General features: G+C 44.3%; 1 protein-coding gene across 2 annotated transcripts in view; it reads right to left on the bottom strand.

The window, feature by feature from the left end:
• Positions 1-24,850, bottom strand: part of LOC126245939 (early growth response protein 4-like) — a 157,088-nt gene that overhangs the window by 22,196 nt on the left and 110,042 nt on the right. The window lies entirely within an intron of this gene.

Below are 24,850 nucleotides of genomic sequence, written 5' to 3'. Positions count from 1 at the left end.
TGTTCATTTTTTCTGTAGGACTAGTAGTCTGCTCATAGCGCGGGAGAGAATATGAAAATCTCACATGTGTTTCTGACGGAATTTCGGATTGCATAAAACCCATAGGTAGTGGTGGCTGAACCACCTTCAGTACAAAAAGACGAGCTGCATATAACCAGACATGGCCACCGGAGAAGGCTCGAACCAGGGGGAAGTATGTAGTTTTGTGATGTAGATGAGGTAGTCAGCTCAGTTAAGCAGCAACAGGAAACGACAGGTTATTGCTGAAGACGTTTCACAAGACGAGAAAGTCCATCCGGCCGCTGTAGAGCTCAAGGCCCCCGCAAGCCTTACGGCTCGTCGGCTGGCAGCGCGCTATTGCCCTCTCAGGGAAAGCCCGAATCACGCGGCGGCGCCCGGTGAAAACTGTTGCGACGCTCGGACACTGGCGTCATGCTGCTGAATGGACAAGTGGCACCTGGGATAACCAGTGACGCGTTTTCCCTGTGGGAATAGTTTTACGAATGAGCCGCGAAATTTCTCAGTGTGGTCTGCAGGAGGAAGGCGGCGTTCGAGCAAGCGCCGATAATGGTGGGGATGCCACTCTGTTTCGTAGAGACGCAGAACGGAAACATTGGCGGCTGAACAAAAGGACGTTTGCAGTGTTCTGAAAATGCTATGAAAGATACACCTCAATGAAGGAACTGAAACCTAAGTCATGTATTGTAGAAAGCAATCATAGAACTTCCTACAAATTCCGGGAGTTACCAAGAATAATTTGCCTAAGCGAATAAAGTTAAATAATGGACTGCAAGATTGCTGTAAGTAATGTAATTCCCAACAGACAGCTGCGGTGGAAACTATGACCGAAATACTTGAGGAGTAATTTTCTTTAATCTACACAATCCTCCATCGTCTTAAGATGCATTTCTCAAGAAATTTTCAGATAACTTGTCTTGGCCAAGTTTTGGCAGAACTTCAACGATGAAATCATTTCTTTTGTGTGATGACTTACACGCGACGAGACAGAGAGAAAAAAAAAACAAAAAATAAAAAAAAACGAACACGTTTTCATTACTATGAATGCACTTGTTGCAACGTGTTTTTGCGCGGCTGGTAGTCGGCTTTGGGTAGTGTCCTTGAGAACAATCAGCTCACAGGCTGTGGTAGCAGACAAGCAGTTTGCTATAGACGTGACGTGTCCTTGCGCTCTGATGGAATGCAAAAACCGGTGGAGATCTTGCGCAGTTTCAGAAAACTTGGCAGCAAGAAATAATCTGAGCAGCGCAAGGAACAAATGATAACATTTTGTGGACTAAAATTGGCCATAGTGTCGAAGAACGAATTTGCTTGTTTGCTACGGTGGCTGCATAGAGGCATTATCTATGTATCCGAGTCAAATAAACAACTACTTTCTAAATAGACCCGTAAGAAAATCTCGTTCCTTGGATGAAATGTTACTAAACGCTACTATATTCCTTCACGTCACAGGAATTCGGTTCGCCGGCCGTGGTGGCCGAGCGGTTCTAGGCGCTTCAGTCCGCAACCGAGCGACTGCTACGGTCGCAGGTTCGAATCCTGCCTCGGGCACGGATGTGTGTGATGTCCTTAGGTTAGTTAGGTTTAAGTAGTTCTAAGTTCTAGGGGACTGATGACCTCAGATGTTAAGTCCCATAGTGCTCAGAGCCAGCCAGCCAGCCAGGAATTCGGTTCCCTCTATCTCTCTCCAAATCTACAGGTTTTCAGAGAAAAAAATTCACTTTGTTTTACAGTCTTGTGTTTAGGTAGTGGTGTAACTAGTGTAACTGGAGCGAAGGTAAACTACAACTTAGTCCACCCCGGCTCCCCCCTCTCCCACCCTACCGATATGGCCCTTTTTTCTATGTCCACATCGCTGCTAAGCCTGTTCATTCGTTTATTGCGATGAACAAGACTTAAAAATAAGATGAAAAGTTTACATTTCAATAATTCTTTTTTTTATCATACAACACACACACCAACTCATCCTCTAATGCAGCAGTTCTTGGAAGAATACTGCTATCTTTTCTCATTGTTCCACTGAAACAACAAACGCATTTTATACTCTTTATACTTTCGTTGCGTTGGTTCGCTTGGCGGAACGACAGGGTCTCCTCTAGTATCCGAAAACAAGAAATAAGCGTCTCCTTACTAGGGAAATGTAAGTTTTGTGGAAATATTACGCAGCGCAGTCCAGTCCAGATCTCCTCAGGATCCATATATCTCCAGCTTTCCAGTCCTTTCTTTTCTTCTTCTTTCTTTTTAATTTTTCCATCTTCTTCCTGCTTCTACTTCCTACTTTCTCTTCCTCTTTTCCTCTGCTCTTCCTCATTTTCCCGCCTGTCACAGAAACGCACCTCTATGGAAGTGCCACTGAGAGCACGCTTTTCGGCTGCCGTCCCCTACTTATGCCATTGTGTTTAAGACTTACGGAACTGATACGTCAGTATATATCTTTGAGGCATTCGAGGTCGTAAAAGCTGATACACAGATAAGCATGTTTTCGTGCGAATATCAGTGACGTCATAGATGCAGCCGAACTCCACTGTTGGAGGAGAGATACCAGAGGGGAAACAGATAATTTGACACATTGTCAGGAGCTGCTTATCTCCAAACAGCTTGCAAGGGGAAGACGGGGCCTGTGGCACTGACAAGCAGGTAGCCGGAGCTGATTGCCAGATGTTGCTGAGAAGGAAGTGGCGCTTCCACTCCTGTGAGGGCTTTCTGTATTAGCGCCAGAGATGAACTTGCCAGCTGTGCAGAAATTTGGCGGTGTACCACTAGCCGAAGTGGCGGAGGCACCTGACGGTTTACAACCGCAAAATGTTCATTCCTAATAACGATCTCTAGATTAAATTTTATGCAAACAGGGACAGTAAATATAAGCGATAAAATGCTTTCCGCTGTGAATGTATTTTGTACCAGCGACATCGTTTACTATTACCCAGAAAGGATAAATTACAGCTGAAGAGTTTCCATAGAGGCGCTTGGAAACGCACGTAACTATCAGAAGAAAGAACATAATATTCTCCTGCCGAAATTCTTTGAGTTTCATTAGCAAAGCAAAGCCATCGTCAAGCCGAATGTTGGTCTGAAGACTAAAGTGTTTAACTAGGCATCGTCATGCAGAAAGTGGTGTGCTTTTGTCTTCCTCCGACTTTTAAACTGGCTTACGTAGCAGCTACACAAGGGCCTACAGTTTAGCGTGAACTCCGAACCATAGTGCAACTCAGCTTTCTTCACATTAACAAACCAAGAGCAGAGATGAAAGAGACGACGTGTGGCAGAAAAACTTCGAGGTACCTTTCGATGGGTAATATGGCATTTATCCACTGTGCCACAAAGCTATTATTATTTGTTACAGGGTGCAAACATATTAACATTCATCAATGGAGTATCTTGCTCAGCTACCACAAGTGCTAAATTAAGTGGACTGGAGATCCTTCGAGAAGAGTAGAGATAATTATTTGTCTTTATTTCCATTCACAAAAGATACAGGAATAATATAAAGGACCGTACAGAGAGTTAGTGTATTTTGGTCACCGTTAGCCATTGTGGTGACGTTGTAGGTCCCTGTTTTGTTGCTAGCGTGAGATATCAGAAAAGTGACGAATATTAACCTACGAAGGTTAATACCTATTACGTTCTTCAGTATTGCGTTTCGAGTCTATCTTCGCAAGGTAGCTTTGTTTCGCCGCTACATTTGTTAAGTGGGTCTGTCGTATGAATATCAGTACCGTCCTACATTCCCCTTTCCAGTCGTGTAACACTCTAAAATAAGCAAGAAACACCCATTAATAAGAGGGGCTTCCTTATGCTAGTATAGCAACATGGATGCGTGGGATGACATTCTCTCTCCCTCTCCTCCTCCACCCCTCTCCCCCTCTCTCTCCCTACCACTCTTCTCTCTCTCTCTCTCTCTCTCTCTCTCTCTCTCGCTCTCTTTATCCCTCTCGCTCATCACTTGGCTATACAGTCACAGGCCACTGGAAGAAAACTTCTAGTTTAGCTACTGTTTTAAAGCGACTGTTTTCCTGTTTTCTCTAAACCAGTTTATTTATCAAACTGATGGGTACCCAGTTTTTAATGGCATTCACACTATAAGCAGCTAGCAAAATTCCAGTCAAAAGAATAAAAATTTATCTTCTCACCCATTCTGTTGCTGTCTTTTTCCATTTCGTATCCGTGACAACTAGTGAACTCAGAGTGTGGAGATATTGCAGTTCCTTCAGTGAATAGATCCTCCACCGAACTGCAAAGTAGTGTGCTAACATCTCCAAAGACTTTACTTGAGCGTCCTTCGACTGTATTAGACAAACGAACTGATTCATCTGTAGGTAATACTGAGAACACACATATTACCCACTCCACAGTTACGTACGGTGGGGCCGACGCCGTCCCACTATTGCCTTTTCACGCTTCGCCCGAAGCGCGCACGACGCGAGACGCGGAATAATTGGCAGGCAAATATTACCGCCGCTCCTTCGCGGTACGGTCGTTTTTTGCCCGTGACTCAGGAGTTCGGCAGGCGCCTTGCGCCTTGCCGGCGGACCTGGGCCCAGAAGCTCTCCCGCGTGACTAACGGCGGACGCCGTGACATCAGCGGCGTGTCTTTCTCGGGACACTGATGTAAGGAACGCTGCAGGCGACCGGCGGCATTCCGTATGCCGTCCGCGCAGCCGTGCGCCAGTACACCACGCGGCGAGCGAGCCCAGCTGGTCTAGGTGACGTCACGGCTGCGGCCTTGACCCTGCAGGAGCGTGGGACGTCGACAGCGACCGGTCAGTAGCAAACACCCTGACATTCGTCTTGCCATCACCTGGCCGACCCCTGCTCGTCTCTACGGTGAAGGGCGGCTGTGCCGGAATGAAAGTACGCACACGGAGCACGAACTGTGTCATCTGCTAATGCTGCAGTCACGTACGGTAGTGAATGTAACATCTACTTCGAGTCTGTAGAGTTGGTGATAAACTTCTGGAACTGCAAGAGCAACGTGAAACACTGCTTAAGACAGCAGACTTTCCACTCGAAAGACGTCGGTCTTAGATCCTTGACTGGACTGACTATTCTGATGTTGCTTCGTCAAGATTCTTCAGAATCGCTACAGACAATATCAAGACGCTCCTGGAAGGATATTCCTGCTTTGCTAGTCAATGGACATCGACAGTACCTTAAAGTGCGAAGAAAATGGGAATGGCGAAAACGGCAATAAAAAGTCTTAACGAACTTGAGAAGTATTGTGGAAGTCCATCGTTCTCGCAAACGTGGGACAACAGCTGATGATATAAATAAAGAAAACGAAACACCACAGACGTATCATCAAACAAATTTATATCAAACGACTAGTCCCAGCGTAGCCCTTACACCATCTTCAGGTCCACTATAAACCAAAGAGTACTTTCATTCCGTGGCCCATGTATCGTAGAAGCCATATAATACCAGTTGTGGATTGCATACATTAAGTGTGTATACATTACATGGACATCATGTCCATGTGATCACAGTGGTGACAACACGTTATAGACTAATACTCCTTATGTATACAGTCCACGATAATTGGCTTATATGGGTTTTACGACGCATGGGCTAAGGAATAAAAGTACCAGTTTGATTCATAGCGCACCTGAGTATGCCGTAAGCGTTGCGCCCAAACTAGTCACTTCACAAATTTCTTTGATGATACGTCTGTATTGGTGCGTTTCCTTATTTTAAATGAAGAAGAATCCTTAAAATCTTCTTTAGTCAGTGCTCGACAGATTTATAAAAGACATTTTTATGTACATCGCAACAAAGCTGCTAAAACATCATGCTGCATCTTGTTTCTGCTATTTATGTCATCACCTGGCAGACTTAAGAGTTTAAAATTATGTATACTACCGCAACGTTATTATAAAATGGGATATCATATCCTCTGGAACACAAAACGAAAGTTGTGTTGTTCCAGTGGCGAGGCGGATATCTCTGTAACTATGTGGAGCTGTTGCGATTGGCCTTGTTGCGAAGACCCAAAAAAATTTAGGGCAGCTGTCAAGCTGGGTACTTCAGCATACGAGTCATTCGTTCCACAGCTACTAACCTTAGCAGGTAGTTAAACGAGTGACACCGCTGAAAGTGTCATTATCTGAATCTACAATCCTTCATTTTATACGTGTCTTCCGCCCTGTTGTTAATGCTAGCCCCTTACATGTTGAGATGTCCCCTGAGTGTAACCACTGACTGATTATTCTACAGTTCACTGGTTTTAGTTAGTGATCCTGTCGTAGGGACCTCGATATAACAGAAGGAGGAAAGGAAATGGTCAGACAGACTTCTGCTTAACACTTAAACGTACTGGGAAATACGTTTGACCGACGATGCAGTACGACTTCCTGCTATGTCGTCGCCACAGTGCTAGTCTCTACGGTCATTTATTTTTCGTGGGGAAGGCAACAGCTCGATGTGACGAACGTACTGTGAAAGGCGGACAGTTTTCCTATAGCTCTCTACAGACCAAAAGCGACCGAGGTGTAATTTCGAAGTGCTTCCAGTTCACACAACCACACCAACAAGAGTAATGAATCAAGCTGGACGTAAAGCTTAATCTTATAGCATGACAAAGTTCTTACGTGTATAAAAATCCCCCAGAAGCATCATGTTCCAAAAATTAGCCAACATAGGACTTGTGATTCTTCAACTTCTCGCGGCGAAATTCGTGACGAAATAATTCACGTCTTAACAGTAGGATGTTAATGTCCAAGCTATCCTGTTGCTATCGTCTGTACAGCTGATGAAATGTTCGTCAGCGCGTCTTGTGATGGCAATGAGGTCGCACGCCTAAATATAATGCTCCTTGGTCACTGAAATCCGGGTGTTCACACCTGAACTATGTCGGCACTATATGACTTATCCGTGGCGCCTTGCATTCATCAGAGTAACTTCTCTTACTTCTGGGTTTTGGTAGGAATCTGCTCCTGTTTCATTCATAAAATTCAAGTCCTTTCGTTTTTGTGTAAATAAAGCCATCTATAAAGCTTAACACGAGGGCGTGCTGAAAAGTAATGCCTCTTGAATTTTTTGTGCGAAAACTCTTAAAGCGTTTTACATAAAGCAAACGTTATTAAAGTTCTCCGTCTTTATCCTTCATGTCTACATATTTATTTCCAAACTTAGTAATCCTGGCGACGAACACATTTCTCCCAACGAAAATCCAGTTTGTTGATATCACCTCTGTAGGATGTTTGTGCTTGTTGAGAGAGCCGCAGACTCACCTCTGCTTGCAACGCTTCATCGCTATCGAAGTGATCACCTCAAAGACATTCTTTAAATCTGGGAAGTAGAAGAAAATGGAATGGGCCCAAGACGGAACTGTATGGAGAATGATCGACGACGGTGAACCGGAGGTGTCGGATTGTTGCAGATGTCTGAGCGCACGTTTGGGGTCTACTATGAAGGTGAGAGCGCTGTGTGTGTGGGCGAACTTTTCGAATTCGAAACTCGATTACAGCACGCTGTTTCTCACGCACCGACACCCGTTACATACCGTCATGTTAACGCTGCAATTTCCTGTGCTCAAGCGGCAGAGGGCTGCAAGTACATAGACATGAAGAGTAATGATGCAGAATGTTAATAACGTTCGTGTCATTTAAAAAGCTTTAAGAGTTTTCACTTGAGAAATTCGGAGGCATTATTTTCCAGCACTCTGCCGTATATTTCTTTATTCGTAATACGTTATATAGACAGCTTTATTTCCAGAAATTCACAATGATCGCTAAGGAAATTTGTTTCCTCCATTGACACATTCGCTTCAAGCTTACTTTGAAGCGAGCCCCGATGAAACTTTTGTACATACCATGTAAACAATAGAAGAAGGAAGTCAAGCTCAGTTTGGCAGGTATAAGAAATGCAAACGGCCATGTTTGTCGGAGGAAATCCCCCACCCGGAATATGTAGAATAATTGATTCTGCCAAACGGTAAAATCACAGGAAATCCTATTTTCTATAGCCAGACAAGGATATATACCCAGTTCCCTCGAAGTACCAGTCACGTACGGCAAACAATTGCGCCCCCTCCAGCAGTATGAATACTCAAGAGGTCTAGAATGAAATTTTCACTCTACAGCGGAGTGTGCGCTGATATGAAACTCCCTGGCAGATTAAAACTGTGTGCCGGACCGAGACTCGAACTCGGCACCTTTGCCTTTCTCGGGCAAGTGCTCTACCAACTGAGCTATCCAAGCACGACCCACGCCCCGTCCTCTAAGCCTTAATTCCGCCAGTACCTCGTCTCCTACATTCCAAACTTCACAGAAGCTCTCCTACGAACCTTGCAGAACTAGCACTCCTGGAAGAAAGGATATTGCGGAGACATGGCTTAGCCACAGTCTGGGGGATGTTTCTAGAATGAAATTCTCACTCCACAGCGGAGTGTACGCTGATATGAAAAGGTCCCGAGTTCGAGTCTCGGTCCGGCACACAGTTTTAATCTGCCAGGAAGTTTCACTCAAGAGGACTGGTAATGTAGGTTCAAATGGTTCAAATGGCTCTGAGCACTATGGGACTTAACTTCTGAGGTCATCAGTCCCCCAGAACTTAGAACTAATTAAGCCTAACTAACCTAAGGACATCACACACATCCATGTCCGAGGCAGGATTCCAACCTGCGAACGTAGCGGTCGCGCAGTTCCGGACTGTAGCGTCTAGAACCGCTCGGCCACTATGGTAATGTAGGTATTACTGAAAGTGCGATGAGGTGTATTTGGGCAGCAAATTTTCAGGTATACCTTGAAACTGTTGTTCAATGGTAGGCTTTCTGATTAGCATAGCGACGCGGGCTGAGCAGATCATTGGAGTAAGCAGGGCTGGAGGAGGCCCATAGCTGGTGGAGGGTGTGGCGCGCGCTGTGGACTGAGGGCGCAGCGCGGCCGCCGCCGGTGTGAGATGTTGGTTATGAGTAAGTAGACCAGCGATTAACGGTGCCCCCGCCGACAAGTCCTGTGAATCATGGCCCTGAATGTGGAGCGTGCGGCGATTTCGCTGAGATTCGGCGTGCCCCCGCGCGACCTCACAGCCTCCTTGGACCGCGGCGCTGGCGGTCCGTCGCTCTCGCCGTCTCGCTTCTCTGGCCGGCAACCGTAGTGCAGTATGTATGGATGTGGCGTCATCCAGTTTGAATCTATGACGCTCAGGGCGCACTAGATTGACGTTAGTGTCACACAGAAATTTATTGGTTCCACAGAGGTTGCACTGTCATTTTATCCCACGACAAAAAACAGTGTTTTGTTATTGCAGTTTCTTTGATACATGATTGCAGCTTTGTTACAGTTATCTGCGTTTACTAGTAACTTTTCTGTTAATCTGTGTGAGTACCAATAGCTAAATGTGGACAAGTTTTGAAAGTCTGCATTCATCAAGAATTCTCTTTATGGAAGCGGGACTTCCTGTTAACTGGAGATAAATTCACTATAACAGAATTATTATATTCTTATTACAGCCTACTGTCGCATTTGTCTTTAAAATGATAACAAGTTTCGCTTATATTCTGAACATTTACTCACAAGTCAAAACAAATAAAAGACATGCTAATGTTCCGATCTTACATAACTAATTATACATATGTTTCAAATTACTTAAATGAGATCAAAACTTGTCGTGTATTTAATTTGTTTTAAGAGATCTGAAAACATTCACAACACGAACGATACCGGTTATTATTGATGCGACAACAGACTATTAACAAACAATACTAGAAAAACTTTTCTTTTTAAGTTAATCGTATTTATGTGTTATAACTTTCTATGTATTGTGGCCTAGTTTGGCAGTGATGCATGAAATTTCAGGGCTAATCTGCCGGAGGCATTCTGAACGAATTATAAAACAGAGCTAAAAATCAAAGCAATGGGCTCTCCATAGAAGAACCATTGCAACAACTATCGTCTTGGCACATGTAATATATTCGTCCAACGGAATCATCGAAACGTAACACCACAGACAGACCGGGAGTGAGAAATGAGGGTGGTTCTTCGCCACGTTTTTGTTCCAGATTTTAAGAAAGAAACACTTTCCATTTTATGTTAAAAAGCTTCACGAAAACAAGCACAGGGCTTCCCCTCTTCACAACTATCAGAGCTCTTAAATCAAATAATTACAAATAACTGAATGTAATATACATCAATGTTAATAATCTTAGGAATACAATTATACTGGCTCGTAACGACAGAAACTCAACATAACGTGCTTATTTTTCAGTAGAGTACCAGATAGAAAAAATTACTCCTTACTATTAAGTACATGATCAATTTATGAAAATATATTAAGGCTGAAATACGTCACTTGGTAAGTCACACAATTCAAAGAGGCACATATTTCCATTAATAAACTATATGCAAGTAATTTTGTTTTCAGTCAAATATCATATTAAATTTAACTGGGAAATATTCCGGAAGATTGTAGTTTTTAGCTTGTTATGTAATGTTTTTTTTTTAATTTATTGGCCTTCGGTACGTGCCCACACAGCCACCTCAACAGTGAAATGTCGATAGGACAGTGTGCGTCGCCAATTCAGAAGATTCGTTAAGGTGAAGTCGTATCCTGGTATGAAGTTACGTAGGCTTAGACTTGCCATGTGACGCAATGCAGACGGCTATCATGTTAGTTATGACGATACGTAGATAAGGATAACACAACACCCAGTCCCCGAGCAGAGTAAATCTCCAAAAACAGGAATCGAAGTGAGGACCCTTTGGGTAGCAATCTGCCGCGCTGACATCGCAGCTACCGAAGGGCACTATTTAGGAGTTGAGGTGAAAGCTATGCATTCTATGCATCTATAGTGAAAAGAGTCACTGTTTATTTTTTATTTTTTTTAAGAATGAAAGAATATTGCATCTCTGTCGTATCAGTGTAATGCGGTTTCCATGTCTATTCCAGTTACGTTGAAAGAAATACAAACAAAAAAAGAATAAAATCAAAAAACCATTACTCCTCCAGGACGTCACTAGACTAAAAAATTTGCAGTTATGTACCATACAGAAATGCGTTTGTTATTTATACACTATCACTGAGTACCTTTTTACGACAGTAACACGTCGGATGGTCATATAGCGCCCATTGTTGTCACTTAAGAACTGATCGACGATTTAAATTAGCACGATGGGCCCTGGTTGATCTTCTGACTTGTTGCTTTGGTAACAAAGTAGTGGTTCAGGTGATGACTGACAACAGACGAAACTATTAAACTGTCATACAGGCCATAAAATGCCAAGAAGCACCAAAGTGATATATATATATATATATATATATATATATATATACATATATATATATATCACTTAGGTGCTTCTTGGCATTTTATGGCCTGTATGACAGTTTAATATATGAGATATAGACATAGACAATTTTGAATAAAAAAGTATTTTTCAAAACGGATCAGGTGCTCCGATCACTGCCTCTGTGTGCAGGGTGTGACTGTTGAGAACTGAGTATTAACTGGAGTCGATGTTGCTGGCAGGAGCAGCAGCCGGGTCCACGCGGCTGGATGCTGTGGCAGATTCTCCAGTAGAGCAACGCGCGCCGAGGGGAACAAAGAGGTGCTCCGCGCTGGAGCCAACGGGGTCAGCCCGCGGTGACAACTGGCGCATATGGGTCAGGCGCCCCGCCTAACGCAGCTATGCGGTCGCGCCGGCTGCCGGGCCAGCTGCGAGCCCGCCGCGCCGCCTATTAACACGCTTTATTGTCCCGGCTTAACGGTCGCTGTCAGGAAGGTCACCGGTTCGAGACCCGACAAGCGCGAGAGCCGCGCGACCTCATTCCTGGCCAGCTTCGGCCGCGGCTCGCGCTCTTCCGGTACCGCACGCGAGGCATCTGCTCTCGGAGGCGCTACGGGGGGCGTGGGCGAAACGTACTCCAGGCTTATGAGCGACTGGAGAGGGCCGGAGGGCTAGGAAGGAGGACTAGAGTTTAATGCCCCTTCGTTGATGACGTAATTAGGGACGAAATAGGAGCTCATATTTGGGAAAGATCGGGTATGCCCTTTGGAAGGCTGCTGGAATACCTCGTGGTTTGGTTCATGTGCGTAATTGGAAGATTCTCCTGCATCCACGCTCATGGGCTCCTCCTTTCCTTTGGCCAAATGTGAATGCCTTACCTTAAAGGTAACCGTTTAACATATATCAGTACCATTCCTATCTAGTGTGCTGATGGCGGTGGGAAATGTGAGAGGGTGAAACACAGTACGATTACGTAGCTTCTTTCTCCCCAATCAACAGATGAGAGGCACCTTCATTTAAAAGGGTGTAGAATAATAACCGCTACCAGTCACAAAAGAAGGTGATTTTATTTAACAAACGACTGGTTCGGACTTGTGCCCATCTTCAGATGGTTTACATTCAGATGCATGTTTCCATAATGTTGGAGATCACTGTTTAAATTAAAAACAAATAATGTGATCAAAATCAAATCATGTATGTAAACCAACTGAATTTGGGCACAATCCCGAAACCGGTTGTGTGTTCAATGAAATCATTTTCTATTATGACTGGTAGCCATTATTATTCTACACCCTATGAAGGCCGGCCGCGGTGGCCGTGCGGTTCTAGGCGCTCCAGTCCGGAGCCGCGCTGCTGCTACGGTCGCAGGTTCGAATCCTGCCTCGGGCATGGGTGTGTGTGATGTCCTTAGGTTAGTTAGGTTTAAGTAGTTCTAAGTTCTAGGGGACTGATGACCACAGCAGTTGAGTTCCATAGTGCTCAGAGCCATTTGAACCATTTGAACCCTATTAAGGAACAGTCCCGCAGTTCAGCCCTATCCATTATGGAAGAAATACATTTTCTCTGTATTTAGTATTCTCTTTCGATGGACAGAAGAGAGATGACACTTCCACGTTCAAGACTTGGATAAAATACATGAACACATGTGAAAAGAGACAAAATCTGTATTAGTCCACTATCCCTCATCCCCGTCCATCTTTTTTGCGACAATTGCATCCTGGATTCCTCGTTTGATGAATAAATACAAGTCAAACAGAACAGCTAGAGGTATACGTAGCCATCTACTGCTGCTTATTCAGAAAGTCTCACTGGAGAAAAACTGTATAGTTGCAAAAATGGTTCAATTGGCTCTGAGCACTATGGGAGTAACATCTGAGGTCGTCATTCCCCAGACTTAGAACTACTTAAACCTAACTAACCTAAGGACAGTACACAGATCCATGCCCGAGGCAGGATTCGAACCTGCGACCGTAGGAGCAGCACGGCTCCGGACTGAAGCGCCTAGAACCGCTCGGCCACAGCGGCCGGCTGTATAGTTGCAATCGACAGCTAGTGAACAGAAGTGGGTTTTCGCTTGATGGTAAAACAACTAATTTGTTTGTACCTTCATCCAAACTATTTCATATTTGAATTATTTATTTATCAAATCTCCAATGCTTTTCGGTCTAAATGGGAAAAATAAATTGCAGATGGAATCCCGTGTGCCAAAGCGTCGTTCACCGAAGCAACGGAGTTTCGCATTCACAGTAGACAAGGCTGTCTATATAGCGGCTAGCTCCACCTTCTCCACTGGCGATTGTCACCGTACAAAGTTAAGTTTACCGGCCAAGGGGTGGTCTGTAGCGTCACTGGATGACATTTCTAGACACGGGATCCGAACCTCGATTTGTTCCTCTAGACACCGTCGAAGTTTATCGCATCATTTCTGGGACTCCTTGTAAGTCGGCTAGAGCTGGTCGTACGGAAGTGTCCCAAACACTACACGGTATTGTTATGCAGAGTTTTACTCGTTAAAATCTAAGGCGGATATATCGTTAGTTGAAATAAGTAGAGGAAAGCAGCTGTCAGTTCGAAGGCTGTTTCTCCTAGGCATGGTAGCACGAAATGTGATATTCCATACGTTTACTTCACCTCAAATCATATCTCTAAATTTTCCCGGATGGTTCCGCCGGCCAGTGTGACCGATCGGTTCTAGGCGCTTCTGTCTGGAACCGCACGACCACTACGGCCGCAGGTTCGAATCCTGACTCGGACATGGATGTGGGTGATTTCCTTAGGTTAGTTAGGTTTAAGTAGTTCTAAGTTCTAGGGGTCTGAAGACCTGAAATGTTAGGTCCCATAGTGCTCAGAGCCATTTGAACCATTTGAACCGGATGGTTCCCACGAAAGCGATGCTGGAGGTTTCCTTCCGCATTTTCTCCAGTCCGAGCTTCAGCTTCATCTCCAATGACTTCGTCATCGGCGCGAACTGAAACACTAATCCTCAACCATCTCAGCCAACTAGCAAGACGGAGACCTATAGTTTAACATTGAAAAATTTGAAACTTCCTAGCTGGTTAAAACTGTTTGCCGGTCGGAGACTCGAAATCGGGAAATTTCCGTTTCCCGCGGAAGTGCTGCACGTTTGATGAATAAATACAAGTCAAGCATAATAGTTACAGGGATACGTAGCCACTCCATTCCTGCTTACTGAGAAAGTCTTACTGGAGGAAAATTGTGTAGTTGCGTTCGACAGATAGTGAATAGGATTGGGTGTTCGCTTGATGGTAAAACCTCTAATTTGTTTGTACCTTCATCCAAACTATATCATATTTGAATTATTTATTTCTAAAATCCGCCATGTTCTTGGGTGTACATGGAAAAAATAAATTGCAGGTGGAAACCCGTGCAAAAGCTGAGAAGTCCGGTTGTGAGTCGCGCGTATGTGGCTCGGTCAGTATAGCATTTGCCCGCTACAGGCAAAGTTCCCGAATTCGAGTCTCGGTCCTGCACACAGTTTTAATCTGCCAAGAAGTGTCATATCAGCGCACACTCGTTTTCAGAGTGAAAATTTTATTCTGGATTGAAAAACTTTCCTGGATCCATACAAGAGTCGAACTCTGGACCGATCCGATTCTTTGTGCTGCATGTATTTCCAATGTGGAATATACATGTCTGTCAGGAATTTTAGCACCGTCTCTGGTAGGCGTGGTCGTTTCGCGAGATGAGGGAACTGCGTCACCGTGCAATCGCCGTCCCGTCCACGGAGCGCCGCCCCCCTGGTTGCGCGCCTCGGCGGCTGGCGCTATTGATTTCTCGTACGGCGCCAACGCCACAGCCTCCGTGGCGTCACTCCGCCGGAAGGCACGCTGGTACTCGAGAGAAGAGCAAGTGTTTCAAACAAGTTAAGGCAGCTCCTAGCGAATCTTCTAGTACTCCAAATACTACAGAGCGTGTCTTTCTTTCGCAAGTGCCTTAACGCTTTTCTCTTTAATAAGGATGTAGACAGACCTTTAGAGGAAGCTGACACTGATGAACGTGCATGTGAAAAATGGGAAGGAACGTGGGATTTTTTTCACTATTCAACTTCTTCTTCGCTCTGTGCTGTATTCAAAGAACGGCGTCGCGGAATAATTGAGAACTGTTGTACCATTTTCACGATCAAGTGATAATCTTCAAGTCACCGTTTGACACTAAATCAATTTTAAGGAAGATTCCTTGGCGTAAAAATCATGATTGCTTTCAGTTTCAGCATCTGTGAGGTAGGCGCAATGACTAAAAAGTTATTTATTTGACGCTAAGGGATTTTCCTTAAACTTGGCGTAGTATTAATCCGTGACATGAAGATGGACACTTGATCGAAACTATTTGCCTATGAATAAATATTTTTACAATAGCTTTTGGTGGTTTCATGATGCCGCTCTTTAAATGCTTTGAAGTTGTACAACACGCCAAACAGAAAAAGTTTTATACTCTCTTCGTTCCTTAGAAGCTGTGTCACGAGAGCTATTGAGCTTCCAGTCAAGCGCTAAAGAGGTAGGCAGGAGTTCGATGAAACGAAGAACACCCCTTTAGTGAGTTGATGTGATCCAGGTAGGATACAGGCTGTAGTATATAAAAATGCTACATACTCTCTTGGTAGACAAAAAATGTGCGCTAACCCCGCTAAGCCGGCCGGAGTGGCCGAGCGGTTCTAGGCGCTACAGTCTAGAACCGCGCGACCGCTACGGTCGCAGGTTCGAATCCTGCCTCGGGCATGGATGTGTGTGATGTCCTTAGGTTAGTTAGGTTTAAGTAGTTCTAAATCCTAGGGGACTGATGACCTCAGAAGTTAAGTCCCATAGTGCTCAGAGCCATTCGAACCATTTTTAACCCCGCTAACCCGCACACTGGGGATCTCTACAGCACCCTGTAAGGCGTTGTGGGAGGGACACGTTATTAATTAGCTAGCTCTCCCGCCTGTTAATGTAGGCAACTGAAACCGTAACCGCTACTTGCTCGTTAAATAACTTTACAGTTGTCGTGGAGTGAATGAGTAGACACCGTGTCCGCAGCCCGTGGTCGTGCGGTAGCGTTCTCGTTTCCCGCGCCCGGGTTCCCGGGTTAGATTCCCGGCGGGGTCAGGGATTTTCTCTGCCTCGTGATGACTGGGTGTTGTGTGATGTCCTTAGGTTAGATAGATTTAAGTAGTTCTAAGTTCTAGGGGACTGGTGACCATAGATGTTAAGTCCCATTGTGCTCAGAGCCATTTGAAGTAGCAACCGTTATATTCCTCTCACGCGTCACGTCCTTTGTAGTACCCATAATCGAACACGGTCCTCGATACTGCAATTACATAAGTAACACTTAATTACGAAGGCAGTAACTCTTTTTGTGCACGTGAATTTTATTAAACCTATCTGATTCGTATCTTGCTTAGCTTCCGCAATTTACGCTCGCAGAGTGAGGCCGTGTTTCGCATTTACTCAACGGATGATTTGGTAATAGACTGTATTCAACGATGGACACATTCTTTGATCCCGTTCTCAAAATTTTTATGTTGACGTACATGTGTTACGAAAAGCAAGTTGTACTGAAATCTTGTGCACTTCATCTTTGACGGGCGCAAAAGCTGGAAACCTGAATGGAATCACAGCACAGTTTCAGCAGCTTCCAGTCACACAAGTCTATGCCGAGAAAATGTTTTTCTGAATCCGTTGTCAGGTGAGCAAAACGCAAGAGGTCTCTTGATGCACATTCTATGAGTGTCGGAAAGCACTGGTAGAAGATGCAAAGCAGTTAGCTAAACAACACTGGAACAAAATTTTTATAGCGACACTGTGAACGATGGAGAGGTTAATTTGTGTTTACTGCGTGCACGTTACACTGATGGTATTTTTGGTGAAAAAGTCAAAACTGCCCCTGAGAGTCGACTTTTTTAAAGATTTTACCTGGCTCTCAGTTCTAAATCATGTCGCGAAAATGTCCCCGAAGAATGACTCGTAAGTCATCTGGTGCTTCCCTTGACAGCGAGTGCTCTCGAGCGCATAATTTTTCCTGCAGTCGCTTCAAGGAAAGACAGGGATTCTCGCAGACAGCCTGCGGCGTTGTTTCCTTCCTCATACGTAAGCGCCGGGATGACGCAGTTGGATGCTCATTGAGAATCCCGGTGCAGCTTTACTCGGGAAAACTGTTTTCCCAACGGCAGCAGATGCTGAAGAATCGAAGCACCAGCAACGTACACGGCTAAATATACTGGGAGTCCATTCCCCTGTTTCTGCTACGCGTCTTATTGATCGACCTGGAGTAGACATATTCTGAAATGTTACTTCAATGCTGACGTCTATATTACGTGTAAATGCCATGAAATCACTATACGACACTGTGATCATTGTCACCACTCAATATAACTGCCCACCTTCAATGTGGCTTTTTTTCTTTTTTTTTTTTCACGTCAACATGTTTCGGCCACAGCCATTCTCAAAATAGCATTTAAATTTTCGAAACACTGTATCTTGTTCACGTGTCTCATGTACTCTTGTACCATAGATTAGCGATTAAGACCGGCAGTTGTACTGATGTCTATATTATACTGCTTCTCCACTGCTGTGTACTTACTCCATTCTGATAAAAGTTTAGACACAGCTCAAGTTTGACAAACAGTTGCACCAATAACATATAACATACGGCACCTTAGTGATGCGAGAAGACTCGTTCCATTTGAGTCGAGTTAGTATTTCACCCTCTCATCTTTGCAACCGTTTTTCAGATTTATACAGGAGTCCCTGCTGCAGGAAAACAGCGAAGCTGAACAGTAGCAGCTTGACCCAAGCCGGTCTGAAGACACCAAAATACTGAATTTTGTGGTATAATCTGCTCTGTCCTTTTCAAAGGAACACTCCTAGACTACGCCTTAGAAAAGATACATCTTGATGGCGGACGAGGATTACATCCCGCATTCCCGATTGCGAGCTCACACAGCGCTGTAAATAAGGGAAAGTTTCATTATTCTCAGCCAGTCTGATAAAACGTTGCAATCTAAAGCAGTTATCGGGAACAGAACCCAGAGAATACGCTATAGTAGACATCAGAGGCAGCAAACAATGGAGACCGGAAACGCTGGTCTTATTACTAATGCACAGTAACGCCCAAATCCCCGCCCAGTCTGTGTCAAAATATCTAATTTCCTTGCTGTTCAACTTTGAAACAAAAGAAGTCGCAAGTCATGCCACCATGTTATTCGGAATAGACTTCAGGGGATCGGTGCCGAAATCTTTCACACTCGATATACAAGGAAAGCTGCGCAGTGCATGAATCGTTCTGTAAAAAGTGAACAGAATTTAAGAAAAATAATTCAGTATCAAAAGGCAATGTTGTCTTTTTCAGTTTTCATTCCCACGAATTTTAAGTTCACGCACGACAAGTAAATAAATAAAGGATCTTCGGGCAAAGTGGACAGAGGTGGTCGGGAAAGACGTTGACCACAACGACATTCAAGGCAGAGATCAGTACAGAATGCTCATCAGAACATCAGATCCTCTCTGGTCTCTAACAGAAGTAAACTGCGTCCAGAAACTGGAGTTAAATGAACCCAGAAACGGAAAAACACCCATAGCGGAAGAATGAGAGACTATTGGGCTAAGAGGAAAGCTAGCCAAAAGTAGTAAGTACGTGGTACGATGTAGGTCTAAACGGAATATACGAGATGCGTTCAATAACTAATGTAACACACTTTTTCTGGCTTTATTCAAGATTCCAGTACACCATATTTCCCCACTCTTTTGGCTGCAAAAGCCTATTTTTCAACGTAATCTCCGTTCAGTGTGAAGACCTTAACCAATCTTACTGGCCTGTATGCACACATGGTACCAATCTACAAGTCGGCGACAGAGTCAACGTCACGCTGCATCAATGACTTCCCAGTCTTCCAAGTAGTGCTTCATGCAGAGTGCATCCCTCTTTGAGGAAGAACAGTCCAATGGAGTTTCGTTAGCTCCTCTCGGATACGCAGACAAATATGGCTCTGAGCACTATGGGACTTAACATCTATGGTCATCAGTCCCCTAGAACTTAGAACTACTTAAACCTAACTAACCTAAGGACATCACACAACACCCAGTCATCATATAAGCAGACATTTTTTGGTCTTGTGTTGTCATGGGGGAGAGGAAGTTCGTTTCCATCTGTCGCTCACTTCGAACGAGAGCGTCCGAACGATCCAACACTGCAGAAACCAGAGCTGTGTGCGGCCAGCCGGTACGCGGGAGATAGGGCAGGTTTGCACGATCTTGTTGCGATGATGGCAGTCGTGTCACTCAACGACTCACCGCGCTTTTGTTCACTGCCCCGTCTCCGTAGACATTCTACAAGCATCTGTGAATCTGCGATGCTCTGGCTTCCCTCCGAAAGAAACTCAATGATAGCTCTCTGCTTCGAACGCACCTCTGTTGCAGACGCCATTTTGAGGGCTACGTATAGCGCTGCTACCTGTTGGAACTTCATGTAACTAAAGGGGATGAAGCAGGAATATTCCACGATCCCCACAACGAATTCCGTATAGTTTTCAAACTGGCTGAGAAAAAAAAAGTGTTGCATTACTTATTCAACGTCTATAGTAATAACAATAACAACACAAAATAAAATTTACAGTCGCTTTTATGAGTCAGTGAATAGACTGCTTTTCAGATTTATACAAGAGCCGCTGCTGCAGGAAAAAAGAGAACAGTAGCAGCTTGACCTAAGCCGGTCTGAAGACACCAAAACAGTGACTTCTTTGGTATAATCTGCTCTGTCCTTTTCAAAGGAACGCTCCTAGACTGAGCCTTAAATCCCCATCTCATGAATAAAACGTATCTCTCGAACTATGCGTCTCACGATATTATTTCGCAGGTACATTCAGCGATATATGTGAATACTGTCTACAAAATTTGTTGCGAATATAATCAGTAGTGAAGAAATAATAAATGAAAATGAATGTCTGATGCTGCAGTCTTACTGTAGGAACAGTGGAAATGTGGTAATCGATGAACTTATTTCCTTTCCTGATTTTATCGGGGTTGAGTGGGGTGGGGACCATCAGCGAGAAAAAGTTTCGTAAAGGTTAGAAATTATGTGTAAATTAGTTGGAAATTGCTAAGTGCTCACATTCTCAAATACTGTACGACTATAGTCTGGGTCACTTGCGCGCCATGCATCCAGAGTGATACACAGCTTCAGAGTGTAATACTTGAGTTATCGCGTTAAACCTTTACCACAAGATCGTAACTCTTAATAGGTAGATTGTGTCAGCACTTAATTTTTTTAAAATTTGATCAATGTAATATAGATGGTTACTGGATCGGTTCACAAAAGTGAAAGACAGAATAACACCAGCATATTGACTCTGATTACATAAGCAACAGGAGACAAAACAAGACCTTGAATCGGCGCAGAATGTTGCAATACGATCGTAGCTCGCGCGGCACCGGCAAATAGGCGTTCTCTGCGGAGTGTCGAGGGATGCAGGCTTTGTGAATGGCCGGACAGGGCTAGGTCAACGCGTGAAAGTTCTGGAGGGCGGCGCGCCGCTGCGACTTCATGAATGGACGTCGCGTATTGATCGGCCAGGCCCCGGGCGCCGGATCAGCTGACGGGGCGCCGCCGGTGCGTGGGCGGTGCTCCTGTACCTAGCGGCGAACGCTCAGACAGGTGACAGGGCCGGAGGCAGCGGTACTCTCACCGCCTATATACCGAAACACATTCCAAAAGTCCTTCCTTAGTTTCACCAATAATCGGCGGTAACCTGCGCGAAGTGAACTCAGCGTCCTGTACCTCATCCACAATGCAACATGAGAGTGTGATTTCTCCAGTTTCCATTTTATCATTCAAGTATGAGTAACGCTGGTATAGATAGAACTTAGTACTAGAGAGTAATATTTAAGGGGAAAGTAAAACTACAGAAACCACTGATTAAGGACTAGTCTTTTCCTGGCAGATACTAAAGGTCCTCACTCAAAAACTGTGGCAGTCGACAGTCAGCTGCTCAAAATATACTCGACATTACGTACAGCATCCACAACGATTCTAACAGTAGTATTCTTCAGTTTTTGTTTCGTCAGTGAGTCGCTTACTATGAAGAACGCTGATGCCTCTAGAACTTATTAGTAAAGAGCAATACTGAAGGGAAAATTTAGAGCTTCTCTCCTTACTAAACTACATTTACTACAAAAATCATTCGTTAAAGGGAAGTGGAATTCATTAGCATCTTGCAGATTGTGTTTGCAGCTTGTATGGATTTTTAAGAGGTGTTATGTTCAACTTATGGCTGTAGAATTTTCTATTCTGCTACTCTCAATGCTTGACAGTGGCATAACGCCGAAATTGCAAACAGCAGAATAAAACCTTCGACTGCCATAAATGAAATTTGACGTTCTTTAGCAAACATTCGTTTGAGCACATAACAAGGAAAAAAATTTCTCTAGCAGTGGTGCGCTGAACGGAATGAAGGAATAAAATAGGTGAAAAATGACCAAGACATCAATAACCATTTTAATCGTACTTCGTTTAATGAACAAGCTTCAGCCATATTGATAGCACATATTGTAATGTCATTCCATCTCCCTGTCACGTGAATAATCTAAACTAAGACATCGTCAAAACGTGTTAAAACATTTTTAAATCTTTTTAATTTCACTTCTGTCTTATGAGGCTGGGTATTTGAAATGTTGATTTAATATCGTGTTCTTACAGTGTCATTATAGTATACAGTATCAATGAAGGTGTGGAAAAATACTGTAGAAAATGCTGAGAATGATTCATCTTCAATGATTCTTCCATCTTTCAAAGATTCAAACGTGTGTGATTGTTCTCCGTTGGAACTGAATCAGCTTCTAGAAAATCAATACATCTGATAGTGATGGTAATACAAAAAATTCATACTGGATAACAAAGCAATCAAAACACGATTCTGATAAAATTTGCTTATTATCAATATGTGGTTTCTCTGACGAACAAATTATACAATGTGACTGGATTTCGTTAAACGTATAAAATTCCTTGTGGCTGTAATGCTGTTGGCATATTGTCAGACACCACGATTCTAAACACAGCTGGAATGTGTATACATGTACAGCTTAATTCATAAATGCATGGAATGTCATTGGGAAATTGAATATTAGATGAAGCTATAAGTACTCATATTTACGATTTATTGATAGCGTCCATTTGGGGAAAAGGAGGGGGGGGGGATGTGTCAAGGAGGGAAGACAGGCGACAGAGGGGAAGGGTCGAAGTTGAGGAAACAATGGAGAGAAAACAATGCAAATGAGCTCTATGATTAGGAAACTGAACAACAGTATTTGACGTAAAAATCGAGTGTTGCGCTCCTCAAATGCCAGCAGGGGTAGGCTATCCGAGCGCCCTCGGCGTCTCGTGCAACTAGCGCTGCCTGTCGGCGCTTTAGCGAACTCTGTGGCTACTGAGCAGACGCTAGACTTCACAACACGATTAATAAAGCGGAAAAGGAGGGAGACGCATATGGTTCTTTCTTGATTATTGCAATTCGCACTGCTGATACAATATCTGTACCTGGGAAAGGATTATTCTTTAAGGGAATATGGCTCTCATAATTTTTATTTCAAGTCCTAGAAAAGCAATGTGATGCAGCACTTGCTGAGACGAATCAACGAGAAGCATGAGAACGTAAGACTTGAATCACTACGTCCACTGTTCTTTTTTTTCTGTTGCTTACTCGCTGATTAAACGTTGTATTTACAACGTATTTGGCGGTATAAGCTCAAATCAGGAGAGGCTCCTAGAGCAGGAAGCGTCTCAAACAGCGCGACACTCTTGAAACTGATAAATATTTTGATAAGAAAATAATGAATATTTAAATACAAAATAATTACTTTGCTGGCGTAAGTTTAATGTACGGTTTGTCTGCGCTGAATAAAATACAGTAATACAATCGTGCCACATAAGCAAAAGCCAGGTAGTTTTGAAAGACAGACACGTTAGCTAAAAATTATACGATAATCGTGGTTCAATAAGCTAGTGGTCGGAATTTATCTTACGTCAGAAACATATGGGAAATCTCCTAAGTAAGCTTTATTTATAAACAAATCGGTATTTACTGAAGTCGTGTTGATTAACTACAAGACTGACAGTACATTGTCAAATCATAAGGAAGGGGCACAGCAGTTAGTCACAGTCTGAGAAGTCCCAAAAGGCCAGAATCGAGACACACAACGGTTTGAAGAGTACATTTAGTTTTCGAGCTCTGTGTACAACGTCGGTTGACATAGCAGAGCGCAGCCTCCGCACGAGACGCATTTGCCGCTGGCACTGCCGGCTTGCGTTCGCGGCGCTCCTGAATCGCTCGCGGCGACGCTGCCAACGGCGCAGCAGGCACGTGCTTCTGAGCGCCAGCGGGACTCATTGCCCGGAGATGAGTCAGTGCTTGCCACACGCAACAAGTCACCAGCCGCTTGCCGGTTGCCGGCTGCGTCCGCTAGCGTTGCGCGCTCCTCAGCGTCGACGAGACGTACAGTTTGCACTAAATTCTGCGCAAATAGCGCAATACCTGAGCGTAGTCTCGCCAGACAGCTGTCTGTGTGACGGCATTTATTGTGAAATTCCGCAACGTATCGGTCGTTACTGTTGGTAACCACCGTCAAGCTGGCTACAATTAGACGGCATGAAAAGAACATAAAAAACAACATAAAATGTGCAATTAAATGTATTATTTGATCGACTTCGAGTAACAGAATGAACATTCTGTACTGACGATGGCACTGACCGGTGGCTCTTACGTGTCTCCAGCACAGCTTTGTCTTCGTGGTCTAGTAGTTTTCGCCGGTCTCGCCTTCAGTTCTCAGTAACCACCCTGCTTTTTGGAGGGAAAAGACTGGAACCGAGTCCACTGAGCCTTGTGAGGCCAAAATCAGAAGCTGATTTAATAAATAAGAATACTGTATTTGTTCTAAAATAAAGCAAAATTTCGATCACTATAGCAGACAGTCATCATCAGGATCACGATGTTTACATGGTATAAACACTCAGTCTTCAGGCCACAAGTGGCCCATCGGGACCATCCGACCGCCGTGTCATCCTCAGTTGAGGATGCGGATAGCAGGGGCATGTGGTCAGCACACCGCTCTCCCGGTCGTTACGATGGTTTTCTTTGACCGGAGCCGCTACTATTCGGTCGAGTAGCTCCTCATTTGGCATCACGAGGCTGAGTGCACCCCGAAAAATGGCAACAGCGCATGGCGGCTGGATGGTCACCCATCCAAGTGCCGGCCACACCCGACAGCGCTTAACTTCGGTGATCTCACGGGAACCGGTGTATCCACTGCGGCAAGGTCGTTGCCTTACATAGTATAAGAAAAACATAAACAACAACTTAAAAGGCAGAGGCGTGCTATTGGAGAGCGTCAGCTTGACGCTAACACATTATAAACAAATGGATAGATTGTCACTCCGGGAGACCGAAAGCAGTGTTTGGAAGCCAGGAGCGATAAGCGACAGTATATACAAGCGTAAAGCGGGCTATATTTCCGGTACTCGTCTGCGTCTGGTGTGTGTGTGTTAGAGGTGTGGGAGCCGCTGTTACACAGAGACACGAATCGAGTTGGCGCCGGTCGCGGGACTTATTACCGCGAGTGAGAAGGGTG

The sequence above is a fragment of the Schistocerca nitens genome, chromosome 1 (genome assembly GCF_023898315.1).
Source record: "Schistocerca nitens isolate TAMUIC-IGC-003100 chromosome 1, iqSchNite1.1, whole genome shotgun sequence".
NCBI lineage: Eukaryota > Metazoa > Arthropoda > Insecta > Orthoptera > Acrididae > Schistocerca > Schistocerca nitens.
The sequence above is the reverse complement of the archived record's forward strand: the minus strand, read 5'-3'. Positions and strand labels throughout refer to the sequence as shown.